The sequence below is a fragment of the Aedes albopictus genome, chromosome 3 (genome assembly GCF_035046485.1).
Source record: "Aedes albopictus strain Foshan chromosome 3, AalbF5, whole genome shotgun sequence".
Classification (NCBI taxonomy): Eukaryota; Metazoa; Arthropoda; class Insecta; order Diptera; family Culicidae; genus Aedes; species Aedes albopictus.
This window is the reverse complement of record NC_085138.1, coordinates 39,840,141-39,854,829: the sequence shown is the minus strand read 5'-3', so window position 1 is coordinate 39,854,829 and position 14,689 is coordinate 39,840,141. Positions and strand designations below refer to the sequence as shown.

Here is a 14,689-nt window from a genome sequence, read left to right as displayed (position 1 = left end):
TCTTTTCGGGGAAACGGTACATTCGGGGAAACGGTACATTCGGGGAAACATTTTTCGGGGAAATGGTACATTCGGGGAAAAAACTTTCGGGGAAACTTCATTCGGGGAACTGGTTTTCGGGGAAATGTCGTACAATCATCTAGATCATGGAAACTTTCACACCTCATTGATATTGTGCATTCTCTCTTATCATGATTTTTAGAGATATAATGTTCTTCATGATGCTTTAATGAGGTTTGCTCTTCTTTTAACCCACGAGCGCTCGCGCTGTTGTATTTTGTACAACACGTTGAAAAAATCTCGCTTTTTGTACTCAGCATTAGCGTGGTGCTGACGTTTTTGGAGGCAAAGTGTACAGGCCGCGTTTTCATTCGGTCGTCGTCGTCGTCTATTTGACTGCTCATCTTCGTACGGGGCGATTTATGATACGATAAATGCAACAAACAACATTTTTTTGCGATTTTAGTCAACAGACATTGAAATGTTCGTCACGTCAAGTGTCGGCCCAAGTTCCAAAGCCACGTTGGTTCAAATCACTTTATTTTCTCTTTCGTTAATTTTCGCACTTCGAAAACTATCTGAATGGTTCGTCATCTTCGATGTCGGCATGTGTTTTGTTTTAGCCCTCCCCACTAACAAAAAGTCCTTCCCATGACAGACGTGGAGACGCAGAGGTGATCTCGGTCTTTAGTAAGCAACGCACGTCATAATAACATTCCTTTCCTTCCTCGATGACCGTAAGGACGTGGCCGGCGCCGTTATTGACCTAATAAAGTTTGGAATTCTCGAAGATGCACATTGAGGACGGTAAGCTACTCCCAAGCTCCGTCTGTTGGTTCCTTGTGCAACTACGATTGTTCTGGTCAATCACGGAGTAGCAACTACGAATAGTACGGTCATCTATGCTCATGCTCATGCTCATTAGCGTGGTGCTAACGCAGGTGGTCAACCGCGCGAGTTACGGATGGTTAAATATGGGTCGTTCTTTGCTGTTGTACTGATTCAAAATAACATGGCACTCAACTAAGAACACGCTCATCATAATTTTCCCTTTTTTATTCACATACTGTTCTTTCTATTCATTTTTCAATATTCAATCGATGAAAACACCATTTAAACGCATAATACCTTTAAGATGAGTCATCAAGATTGTGGTAGTAATCTGCTAAAGTTCTTTGTCATTTCTACAGAACATATTTTTTTTTTTATATATATAATCTTTATTAGTATCTCAATCAATTTTTACATTCTTCAACTTAATCTAGGTGTTCTGTGTATTATAACACACTATCATCCTAATTTGGTGAAATAAATTTAAGCTATTATCAATACTACAGAACATATTAGTACTTAGGCTGCCGACATATGATGGAAGAAGGGAGAATCTTTGATGAAGATTTCTACTACAACGACTATAGATACTAGAACAGTTGGTCACAAAACCAAAAAATAAAACAAATATATCAACAGTCAAATTATTTATTGAGCAGCTCGACTTGCAAGAACAGTCTATGTTTAAAAGAAGGAAAATTTTATTAAATGAAAAGTTATAAATCGAGCCAAAAAGACGGTGCTGGATCGTTAGGCAGAAGTATGTCAGGCCGAAGTACGTTATTTAGGTTGCAGTCCGGTTGAGTTGAAATCCATGAAAAAAACCAGTTTGATCATATATAAAACCCAATACTCAAAAGAATAGCCGACTTCTCAAAGAAGGTAAATTTGTCATGAGATAGTCAGTGGTTTAATAAATTACTACCATCAATAAGCTATGCAATATTACAACTAAAAACAACTGCGTATTATAAAAAGAAGCAAAATTTTCAGTTGGAATGTAAGCAGAGTGATCAATTAATGATCATTACTTCAGTAGCAGTATGACATCAACATCAAGAAATCATCTGAGAAAAGGGAAAAGGATATTTTAAAATCATGGAAGTATCCAAAGAATGCCCTAGATTCAAATAATGTAAAAAACTCAAGGGAATCAAACATATTCTAGGAATTCGAAATCAAATTTTAACATCATTAATGAAGAAAATAGAAATAGAAAAAGACGGCCTACTGACCCGTTCTACCATATGAACTTCAGTTTAGCAACCCATTCGGTTTAACGTACTTCGGTCTGACGTACTTTGGCTAAGCGTACTTCCTCCTAAAAACCGGATCCCCCTAGTTGTGCATTGGGTGAATGTTAAATGGCATATGCAATAATCTTTTCGGGGAAATGGTACATTCGGGGAAACATTTTTCGGGGAAATGGTACATTCGGAGAAAAAACTTTCGGGGAAACTTCATTCGGGGAACTGGTTTTCGGGGAAATGTCGTACAATCTGAAATGAGTCCAAGACTGCTGTAACCCAACATAGCAAAATTTATGCCCTTCAAATTGATGACGCCGGATCCGGCAACAAAATTGATTGTGATTCACCCGGGTCGTAAAAGCAAGTAAAACTCCCATCAAGCACTACCACACATCCTGTATCCTGGTACAGTGCAGTGGCACACACACACACACAAACTTTAGCATTCCTTATGAACGCTGAACGCTACTACGACAACCGATTGGCTGGATGGGATCATAAATTTCCCTATCGCCAAAACGTGCCACTCGATGATGATGATAATGCTGATGATGGGTACCAATCCGCCACCCATTCCGACCAAACCCTCCGCATGTGCTCCGGAGGATACCCTCGGACATGCACCAAAATAAAACAGCACCAGGAGCAAGCAAGAGCAGGCGAAGATAAAAACAACTTCTCCTCGTGTGTTGACTGTTATGCGGAGGAGCACATGGAACATGAAAGTGGGAGGAAAGAGGTCCTGGGCCGGGTGTTGCCGGTTCTCACCTCGGCTGGCTAGAGGCCGACCAACGACATCGGATTGTTTGTATACAACACGCGAGCAGTACTGTTCCGTTGCAGCAGCAGCAGGAGGAGGATTCGATTGCACCGTGCGCAAGTCCGTGACGGAGCTGCGCCAGTGTTGATGCTCAGTGCTACCAAATTTGGTCAAATCCAGATCTGGGGAGGATGGAACAACGGGTGACGGTTGGGTGGCGAAAACAGACTCAGAAAAGGGCACAATTTGCACACAGCTCAGCTGTCCCGTGAACCGGGTCTTGTCTGGCGAGGATAGGGTTACCAAATGTAGCTATTCTGACCTTGGGGAATTTGGTATTTTCTCTCAGTGGCCGGCGAATTCAATGATCTCCACCACAACACTTTGCCGGCCTTGTATATCTACCGTTCTTCCAGCAATTCTTCCTACGACTTTTACAGCATTTCTGACTGGTGTACTTCCAAGAAGTCTTCTAGGGACTCCTCCTGGATTGCTTAAGAATACTCCACCGATTCCTCCGGGGATTTCTATAGCCATATCTCCTGGTATATATTCAAGGAACTTCTTTTAGGATTCCTCCTGATGGGATTTTACTAGAGATTGTCTCCTGAAATTCTTTTAGATTTCACTAGAGATTAATATTGGGATTCCTTCAGCTGGAATTCCGGGTGGCAGGCCAAGAGGAGTTCATGGAGAATTTCATAAGAAATTAGAGTAATCCATATAAAAAATATGAGATGGAATTCCTGGATGAATCTTTAGAAAAATCCCTGGAAGAATCGCTACTTTTGGAAGTATCGCTTGTGGAATCGCAGCATGAACTCCTGGATGAAGACCAGAAGGAGTTCCTGGAAGAATTCCATGAGAAATTTTTGGAAAAAATCCAGGATAAAATTTCTGTGCGGAACACCGGAGGTACTTCTACAAAAATCCTAGATAGATTGGCTTGAATCATCCCAGCAAGAGTTTTTGAAGAAATTCCAGAAGAAGTTCTTAGGACAATCTCTCGAAGAATTCCGGGAGAAGAAATACGGGAATTTCTAGAGAAACCCCATCAAGAATGCCTGGAAGAATCCAAAGAAAAAATCCTTGAAGGAATATCTGGAGGAATACATCGAGAAGTCTTCGGAAAAACCGGTAGAAGTGTTTTGAAGGTATTAGGAAAGCCCCTGAATAATAGCAGGAGGAATTTCTGAATGAATCTCAGTAATATTTCTTGGAAAAATTCCAACAAGAATGCCAAGATAAATTCCTGTAAGAATTACTGGAGGTACAATAGTTAGCGTGCCTGGAGAAAGCATTGCTGGAAGAACCGCTAGAAGAGTTATTTGAGGCATCCTTGGAGGAAGGCCAAGAGGAATTTCTGCAGGGATTCCATAAGAAATTTGTGAAGGAATCTTTGGATAACATCTGTGAAGGAGTAATCTTTGGAAGAACAAACGGAGAAATATCTGCAGAATTCCAGAAGATTACCTTGATCCCAGCAAAAAAAACAGGAGAAAGCACTAGAAGGATCCCTAGCAGAATTTTTGAAGTATCACACTTAGAATTTCTGGAAGAGTCCTTGAAAAAATAGCTGATAAAATCGCAGGAAGAATAGCTTGAGGAATCCCTGCTGGAATTTCTGGAGGAAGGTCACGAGGAGCTGCTGGAGGAATCTCTGGATAAAATCTCAGAAGGAATTCTTCGGTGATACCTACTGAAGGAGCTTCTGGAAATATTGCCAGGAATAATACCTGCAAAAATTCCTGGAGAAATTCCACGAGAAATCTCTAGAGATATCCCTTGAAGAACTCCTGAAGGCTATATGCAGTATTTTTTTTTTTGAGGAATCCTAGGAGGAAATGCTATTGCAATGTTTGACGGATCCCATCTGGAATTCCTGGATAAAATTTCTTAAGATGTTCCTGGAGGAATCACCAGAGCAGCTTGTGGAATAATCCATGGAAGATTGTATCGAATGGTTCTTGAAGGAATTTCTGGAGGAATTCCTTGAACTTCGGGAGGTTTCAAAGAAGGAATTTCTATAGAAATCTTAGTAGGTTAATGCTAATGCTAATACTGAATCCTAGTAGAAATTGCTGGAAGAATCTCACCAGGAATTATTAAAGAAACCCTATCAAGCATGCCGGGGAATCGTAATAAAAAAACCTTGAATAAATACCTGAATACCTAAAGTCCTCCTAGGAAAACTCGGTAGAGGTATTCTGCAGGAGTTCATGGAGGAGTCCTTGTTGGAATAACAGGAAGCATTGCTGGAGGAGTTCCAGGAAGATTTCCTGAATGCATTACAGCAAATAAGTATGCCAGGAGAAATCTTTACAAGTATTCCCGAAAGTACCACAGTTAGAATCTCTGGACGAGTCCTTATAGGAATTGCTTGAGGAATCCCAGCTGGAATTCATGGAGGAATGTCAATAGGAGTACCTAGAAAAATCCCGATAGGAATTTCTGGAGGAAATCCTGGATAAAAGTTGAATAAATCATTGCAAAATCCATTGAAAAATCCCAGGAGGATTGCCCGGAGGAACCCAGCAATAATGCATGAAGAAATTTCTAGACTCTAGAGGAATCCCTAGTGGAATTCCTGAAGTACCACAGTTAGAATTTCTGGAGCAATTCTAGAAGAAATTGCGAAAAGAATTGCATCAGGAGTTGCTTGCGAAATCCTAGCTAGAATTCCTACAGGAAAACTCCTGGAGAATCCCATGAGTAATTTCTCTAGGAATCTCTGGATAAAATCTCTGAAAGAATTCCTGGAAAATCACAGGTGGAAGTTTTGGAACGGTCCTAGAAATACCGGAAAAAATCTGAAGGAGTAATGAAAGTAATTGAATGAAATTTGAACTGGCACATTCGTTATATAGGCTCGACAGTCCTATACAAATATTAATCAATTTTCCCGCTCAAACGAACTAAAAAACAAACCACGACCTAAACGTCAAAGCGAGAAAATTGCAGTTTACCGAATGTTTGTATAAAACTGCCAAGGCAACCCAATCGAAGAATCATGAAAAAGAAATCTTGAAGTAATATCGGAAAGAACTTTTAAAGAAATCTCAGAAGAAATCCCGGTTGAAATTCCTGGAGGAATTCCAGAAAGAACACCTGGTGTAATCTCATAAGATAATCCTGGAGGAACACCAAAAAGTTTTCGGGAGGCCCTTCTGGGGGAGTTGCTATGAAGACGTCCTGGATACATCCCGCAAGAAGTTCCAGGAATAATCCTGAAATGAGTTCCTGCATAAATCCCAGAAACAACTGCTAGAGATAGAGGATTTCCAGAAGGCACGTCTAGAATAATTTAGGTTAGGATTCTTCCAAAAGAACTCCTGGAAGAATTCTAGATGGAGCTCCTGGATTAACTGCAGATGAAAATACTGGACGAATCTTAGGAAGAATTCCTGGATAGATCTTAGAAAGGAACTCCTTGTTAATCTCTGAGAGTTCTTCCTGGAGAAACCCAGAAAGAACTTCAGGAACAACCGGTGAAAAAAAACTCCTGCAGGATTCCCAAAACGAGATCCTGGGTAAATCTCAGTAGAAGGAATCCTCAAACAGATACTTTGAGGAATTCCAAAAAGGTCACTTGAATAAATCCTAGAAGGAACTGCTGGCTTTTTTTAGAAGAAACTCCTGGAAGATTCCCAGACGGAAATCTGGGAGGAACTCGTGAAAGAACCCTGAGGAGTAACCTTCAGAATCTCAGAAGAATCCTCAATAGGAGGAATCACTAGCGAAACTACTTGAGAAGTCCCAGAAGAAACTTCTAGAATAATTACAAAAGAAACACCTAGTGGAATCTAAAAAGGAATCTTAAAAACAACTCTGGGAGAAGCACAATGGAGCACAATGGAGAAAACATTGAATTCATCAAGAAATTCTTTCTCCGATAGCTCCAGAAGTTCCTTCTGCAATTTCTGCAGATTCTTCTTGAATATCTCCAGAAGTTCATTCTGGAATTTTCTCACATTTCCCTAAAGTTTATCCTCCGAGTATTGTGTTGTTCTTTGCTGTGCATGCATCGCTCCTGTAAGGGATGTGTATGGCAGCATAGTCGATCGCGTTCGCTATTGTCTCGCGTGAAAATCAAAACAATAGATGCGCGGGTGTTTGGTGTTCAGTATTGTGTTGTTCTTTGTAAAGAAAAACATTAATCAAGATAATTAGATGATCGGCATTGAACTACAAATACCACACAACAATTGATGAGATCTTTTTTCAATATTATTTATTTGTAAATAATTATACTTCAGTATATATTTGCTATATAACTGCATATAAGTTGAAAATTCGCTATTTTCAACATCCTTTCATCTATTGGAAGCTGCTTCAGTTCTGGGCTCTTTCTAAGTTGATGAAGGGATTTATAAATGCTTGCAAGGACTTGGCCAGGTGTGTGGAGCTGAGTGAATCTATGACATTGTAGATAGTAGCGACATCAGCAATGTCAATGGAAATATTCAACTTTGCAACTCCATCCAAGATTTGTGCAAGTATTCATGCTATGCTATGCTATGCTATGCTATTTCCCTAAAGTTTATCCTCCATTAGGAATTATCAGGAGTTTATTACAATATTCCTTCAGGTGTTTTTTGTGGAATTTCTAATGAAATTGCTCCAGGTGTTCCGTGTGAAAATTTTCTATGAGTTTATTAAATTTTCACATTTTTATTAAATTCCCTCAGAACAACCACGCTTGAGAAATTCCTCCGGCAATTTCATAAATAATTCATTCACCAAAACTTTGTTTTGTTATGAATGTCTACACCATAATTTTGATTTGTTAGAAATTTCTCTAAGAGTTTCTTCTGGCTTTTCAAAAATAGTCATGCCAATATTTCTATCTGGAAATGCATTCTGGGAATCCCAGCAAAAAAATCAGAAGGAATCTTTTGACTTCTACAAAAAAATCTCAGAAGGAAGTCCTGCAGGAATCTCGGAAGTAACTTCTGGAAGAATCTCGGGAGGATATTTTGGAAGAATTCCGGAAGGAATACAGAATTCCTGGAAGGAGTTTCTGCAGAAACCACGGCTGGAACTCCTGGTTGGCCCCCGTCAAGGAAAATGCTATTATTTTCTTGAATTTTATCAAGATTTCATTATTTACAATATCTAAGATTGATCATGTGTTTTAACGTTCTTGTGTATTCTCTAAAAAAAAAACGGGTTTCACTAGATTATTATGAATATTTATTATTTTCACCCCAAAAAACTTCCAGTGAGTTTTTATTGTTTCTATTTCCTCAAACAATTTTAATATCAAAGAATTACTAGGTATTTCTTCAGAATTTCATGATGGTTTTCCTTCGAAAAATCTTCCAAAAAATCATTAAATTTCAGAAATTCTTCAAGGGATTTCTTTGAAAAGTTCTCTGAGAATTCCTCTAGAAATTCTCTCACAAGAACCCTTGAAGGAGAATTTAAAAAAAAAACTATGGAGATTTTTCTAGAAATTTCTCGAAGGAATTTAAAAATTCCTTCGAAAATTCTTCCAGGGAAGCTTTCAGACAGTTATCTAGGAGTTTATTAGTCAAAGGATTCCTTCCGATATTTTTCCAACAATTTTATTGAATAATCGTCCACAATTTCTTCAGAGTTCCCAAGTTTTCTGTGGAATTCTTCTAGAGATTTCTGCAATAATATCTTTAAAGATATAAATACCTAGAAACTCTTCAATAGATTTTCTGAGTAATTTTTTTAGAAATCCAAAGAACTTCTTCAGAAATTCTTCCAGGGATTTTTTTTTCAGAAAATCTTCTATGGATGTCTTCAGAAATTCAACCAAAGTTTGCTATCTATCACATCGCTTAGAAACTCTTCTTTTGATACCTTCAGAAATCGTTCCGTGCTTACAAGAGGGCCCAAGTAATTTTTTACGGTTTGTTCAGTTCTATAAGAGATCTTCATGACAAATATTATAAAACTTGCAATAAAACTAATTTATACATCAAAACCTCTTGATAACCTCTTTAAGAGCATCTTCCGGCTAAGTGGACCACTTACGGAGAGGTTTTGCAAACCGTATTAGGAGTAGCAATAAAACTGTTTTAAAACCTAGTTGAAAAAATATCCGTACTCGAAAAGAGGTTATGATGATTGTTGTTGTTTTTTTAACAAAAAATATGACAGCTCAAAATGCAGAGAAGCTTGTTCAATGGCTTGGCACATAATGTTCAGGAGGAGACATCATTCGCAAGTAGAAATCGATCATTTCAAAGTAATATTTTAGTACTTATTGTGTTGCTAGGCTTATGCGCATTCAATTTTACCGTGAATATTGGGGTTGCAGAAACATAAAATTGATGCGCTTCGAAAATAATGAATATAATCATCTAGGAATAAAATAAATCAATTTGTTAATTTAGTAGAACTATCTCGAATTACAAGAAAACTCAGCTGAGAGAGTTTATTTATGTGAGCATGTTATGGAAATTACGGCAAACCACCAATTCATTGCTAATTTGAGCAAAATTTTAACTATTTTCCATTCACGTTATCTAATTCTTCAATATGGCGACGACTATAACAAGCGGAAATAAAACGAAAGCAAGTTTACTTTCATGATGACCGCAATAAACCCAGCAATGTCGTAGTTTCTGATTTTCCACCAACAGATGTCGTTACTAATCGAACGAATAGCCATCTGTTACGAGTTTAAACAGTTTTACATATCGTTGTAATTATGAATTCCAGAAGGATTACATATCGGAGAGTTTTGTTTACTCTTAAAATCTGGTTTTATTGATATCTTTAAGTATACTACAAAACATTTAATCAATGGTTTTCATAAAAGTCAGAGGCGCCTCCTCCACATGTTCGACCTGTTCCTGGAACGGGTAGGCTGAGAATTATTTTGGGTCAATTAATTCAAATAATTGTTATCCCAAAAGCATAAACTCAATTTAAAACCCGCACTGCACATAGGGTATCGCGCCACTTGGGCGGTGGCTTCTATATTCGTCTGTTTTCCACTATAACTCAGTCAATTTTGAACCAATTGACTTGAAATGTTGTACACGGGTAGATACTATACCTATCTCACCACATTCCAAAAGTTGTGTCAATTGGTTCAAATTTGACTGAGTTATAGTGGAAAACAGACGAATATAGAAGCCACCGCCCAAGTGGCGCGATTCCCTACCCGATTATTAGCTTGTGCACAAAACGCAAACATCGTTCCCTGTTCATGGAGAACGGAATACAACACATGCTTCTCTAGAAGATTACCACACCAGCCAGCAGCAGAAACAAACCAAGCAACGCGAGCATGCGAGAACCAGTTCGGCGCAGCTCTCTCTTGCTTGATTCTTCGAAGCCATGCTTGCCACAGCCACCAGTTCCACGATTCATGCGAACGACAAGCATTGTTGCCAAACCAACAGTTTCTTTACTTCAGGCCAAACATTTCAATAGGTCCTATCTGCATTTGAGAGGCTCTCTTTGTTCACTTTCTCTTTCAATTATTGCAATGTAATGGTACACTTTTCAACTATTTTTGCAGTACAAATCAAAATACGATTGTTTTGACCATCGTTCAATGCAAGGAGACAATCATAATACAAATAAACAGCTGAGATATTAACGAAAGAGAGGGAAACCGAAGAGAGCCTCTCTTCTGCAGATAGGACCTTTAGACATGTTTGGCCAGACTTTTTTACCTCCAAAAGGCAGTGTTCATTCGAATTCATTTCCCTCTACTCTGTCGCCCATACGTTCTCCACTCGTCTAGAACCAGCTGCAGCGTGGTCGGCGTCTCGTAGCATTTTTTTTCACTGCCCGCTTTCTCTCTCACACGTACACGCACGCTAAGCGCAATCGACTAAAACTTTAATTCGATAAGTAAAACGATTAATGCTTAAGGGTGCCAAAAATGGTATGTTTTATTGTTGTTGTGAAATAACAATATCCGCAACAAAAATATGCAAATGAAAATAATATATCAAACATTATTTTCATGATATTCAATTACTTTTTGAACTTTGCTTGCCAACAAGGTCGTCAAGTTTGTGTGAATGGTTGTTACCATGCTTTTTAGAGCCGGAGGCGATAAATGCCAAAATCTCACATGTAAACAAGAAGATCTTCTGCAATGAAAAGTTTACATGTGTGTATCGAAGCTAGAGCAAGAACTGTGGCTTCGCTGTTTGTCGTTCAACGTTGCTTGAGAACAACTTGCGGAGCTAGAACGCCAGAGGCACCCCCGATGTATTACAACCAGCATGCGCTGGGTAGGGTGCATGTGAGGCTAAAATTTCGAACATTTACCGAAAAAAATGAGCTTGGACATGATTCAATGTAACAGATATCAATTCAGTAACACATTTTGAAAACGACGTATAATCAATGCTACACCATTGATTATACGTCGTTTTCAAAATTTGTTACTGAATTAGCAGTTGTGTCGGGAAATAATCCACGCAACAATAGGCACTATGAACAGAACTAAGCAAATAATTAGTTTCTATTCAAATCTCTGTAAAGATTCACATAAAGCAAATTATATTTATATGAAGAAACATATCTAACATCAGATTTGATCCAATCTTTAGAAGATTATTCGAAGATGTTCTCATTATGGCTAAATTGATGTTGAATTAAAACCTTTGTATACTGAGAAGGTGTTTACAGAAAAATGAAAAGGAATATTTAGAATAAAGATCCAGGAGATATTTTTCAGAAAATGGTAATTTTGCAAAATTTCCTTATGATGAAATTCACAACATTGAAAACGAAAAAAACTAGCAAAGATAGTATGAACAATCTGAGCAAGGCTAGTATCAAACACCCCAAAACCAACGTATTTTCATTTAATACAATTGTAATCTGTAGAACAGGTCAGTCTGATGGCCACGAGACGCCTCTGATAAAAGTAGTCATAAAACTGTGAGTTTAAATTATTACTGTAATGAAACCTTAATAAAAATCAAACAAAACCAATCAGCAACGGAATTGTTACTTGGGGGGATACGTACAAAAGTCTGAAATAACAAAAGGCTGAAACTCGAAAGGTGGAAAATATCAAAAGGCTGAAAAGATAATTCGACGCCGTCAATTCAAAAACAGCCGTTCTCAAGCTTATATCAAGTCCATGGAATGCTTTATTGACACATTTTGTGTAATTGTGTGAGTCAATTACCAAAGCAGTAAGTGCGCGTGAATTCAGAAAGACAGTCATTGGCAAAGGAAGTTCTCAGTTAATAACTATAGAAATAGTCATAGAACACTTATCTGAGAAGCGGACTTTGTTCTAGTTGAGACGTTACGCCAAGAAGGAGAGGATTTATAATTTTGGTATACATCATTATTCTGTTTACTAAACCCAAACTTATAATTCATTTCATAGGTTTATGTACTTCCAGCCTTTTGTGATTTCAGCCTTATGTTACAATTCTATAGTTTTAGCCTTTCAGCCTACTAGGGAATGCTCCATATAATTCTGCTAAAATTCCACTAGGAGTTTATCGAAATCTCCCAAAGATTCCTTAAGAAACTAATTCAGGGATTCCTTAAAAAATCTTTCAATATTTTTTCCAGTGATACTTTACAAATTCATACAGGTACTCCATCAGACATTTCTTAATGAACTGCTCCAAGAACTAGTCCAGGAATTTCTGCATGTGTTACTTTATTAATTCGATTGGAAATTCTTGTTGAAATATCTCCAAAATTTTCATCAAGTATTCCACTGGATCGTTTTGATGGAATTCCTCCTGAGATCATTTAATCCAATGATTCCAGCATGAATTCCACCATTGAACTTCAGAAGAAACTTTTGGTAAAGTTATCAAAGTGAACAGATGTGGATATCATCTACATACATTTCTTTTGTAATCATATCCCGAAACGTTATTTCGTAATCATATCCCGAAATAGTTATTTCAAAATGCACTTCAGCTAAATGTTGTTGCAAAACCAGAAATTCTATTAAATCTACTGCCATACACCAACACCAAATAATTGAACATAAAAACATGGAAAGCATGCTTGAACTGACAAGAACATGCACATTTGTGTAGTAGTAGAACAACACAATCCACCAACCTAGAGAGAAAGTGAGAGGAAGAGCACAAACTGATTCCCCTACTCAAGCACACATATTGCCTCGAACCAACACGCAGAAAGAATATGTGTGTAGTACCCTTCTCTACCCCGTGGACGAAATTCCGCTCCTAGTGGGTTGGTGTCAGCCCGAGACCGAGAATAAGCCCTATCCCGCGCGCGCGAGCGGTCGTTGATCTTGCCTTGTCGTTGCGCCCCATCCTTGCCGTCGTGCCATTCTGTTACCTATGCTGGAAAGACGGCATTCTCTGGCTTGACGTGCACGGGGTGTCCTCCTATACTCCCACTTCGCAGACAAGCACAGATGATGACCCCACCACACCCACAGTGGCGTGTCAGGTGGCTAAAACATTTTACTGAAGTTATGCGATGTTCTAGATCGTCTAAAATCGCCCATGAGTTTGGAACGAAGGGTACTCCGTTGTATTATTACACAGCTATTCACTATATAGAGTTACAAGCAGTGACTTATTTGTAAACTTTAAAAACTGTATATTGTGCTTAGGAAGTTGTACGATGTTCTTGATTATCCAAACTGTTCAGAAGTTTAGAACACAAGGTCTGCCTCCTCAAAGGACTCAAGGAGGAACTTCAAGTCCAATGGACTTGAGATGTTCTGAAGACCGGCAAAATACTTGATACATATAGCTATTACAGGACTTATGGCGCTTTTGGGTTAAAGTCAAGGAAGATCAACAGATGCTATGTATTAGAATCAAGGGTGTTCTGGGTCGTCCAAAGTGTCCAACAGTGAAATTCCAGTATACATTTGACCAGTACAGTTTATATAAACTACCCAGAGTGTAATCAGATACAACTACACAGGTTTCCAGTCTGGCTGAGGTTTTGAGTGTGATGCGTTCGTTCCCCGATGATGACACTACAACGTACCGAGCTCAGTTATACTGACTGAGTTTCCAAGTGGTTGTAATTTTTGGAAACTCCAGCCAGCAGCAGATGATAAACCTTTTCGTCGAAACCGAACGGCACCGTATGACAAACAAAGAAAGTGATGCTCGTCCCCCTTTCTCCCAAAACTCAAAGCAGTCGGTCGGTCGGTCGGTCGGGTCGGGGGTGGCGGCACGCGTGTTGGCAAAAAAAAAAAAATCACGGAGACATGACGCTTCCATGTATGTCATGGGCGACTTTTGCGCACCGGTTGCTATACAAGTGGCCTGGAAAGGTGAGAGTGTTGGAGTGTGTGGGAGCTAGCAGCCAACGTGCAGTGCAGACCCGACCCTCGCGTAAATATGTATTCAGAACGCACTAGTCGTGGAACAATGCAACCGGACGAGACGAGGTGGTTGTTTTTCAACTCTCGCGCGACCATCGACGAGAGAATGAAAACCGTTAGTCTCAGACAGGTTCCCCTTCTTCGCACTTCTGGGGTCGTCGTCGTCGTCGGTTTCTTCGTGACACCTTGGTTGGGGGGAAGCAGTTTGTTTTGCAGTAAGAGAACTTGGGGCAACCTGAATCATCTGCCTCTTGGGGTTAGAAAAGAGTTAACGATCATCGTAATATAATAATTTACCTGATTTTCTAAAACTATTTAGTTCAGTTAACATATTTTGGGATATTTTCTATACAGTTTTCTATATATTATACCATGGTTTCCCAAACTGTGGGTCGCGACCCCCTAGGGGGGTCGCCGACCTTCATCCAGGGGGTCGCGAAGGACAGTTGGAATATTTTACTGTAACAGACAGCAAATGAGAGAATTTCTATGGTGGGTCGCGAATAGTACGTCTGTTGGCCAAAGGGGGTCGCGCACCTGAAAGTTTGGGAA

General features: G+C 39.0%; 1 long non-coding RNA gene across 2 annotated transcripts in view; it reads right to left on the bottom strand.

Moving 5' to 3' along the window:
• Positions 1 to 351: 351 nt before the first annotated feature.
• Positions 352 to 14,689, bottom strand: part of LOC134290028 (uncharacterized) — a 59,867-nt gene continuing 45,529 nt past the window's right edge. For both annotated transcript variants that reach the window (XR_009998805.1, XR_009998806.1), the window contains exon 4: positions 352 to 14,495. This is a non-coding gene — a long non-coding RNA (uncharacterized LOC134290028). The remainder of the gene's footprint in view (positions 14,496 to 14,689) is intronic.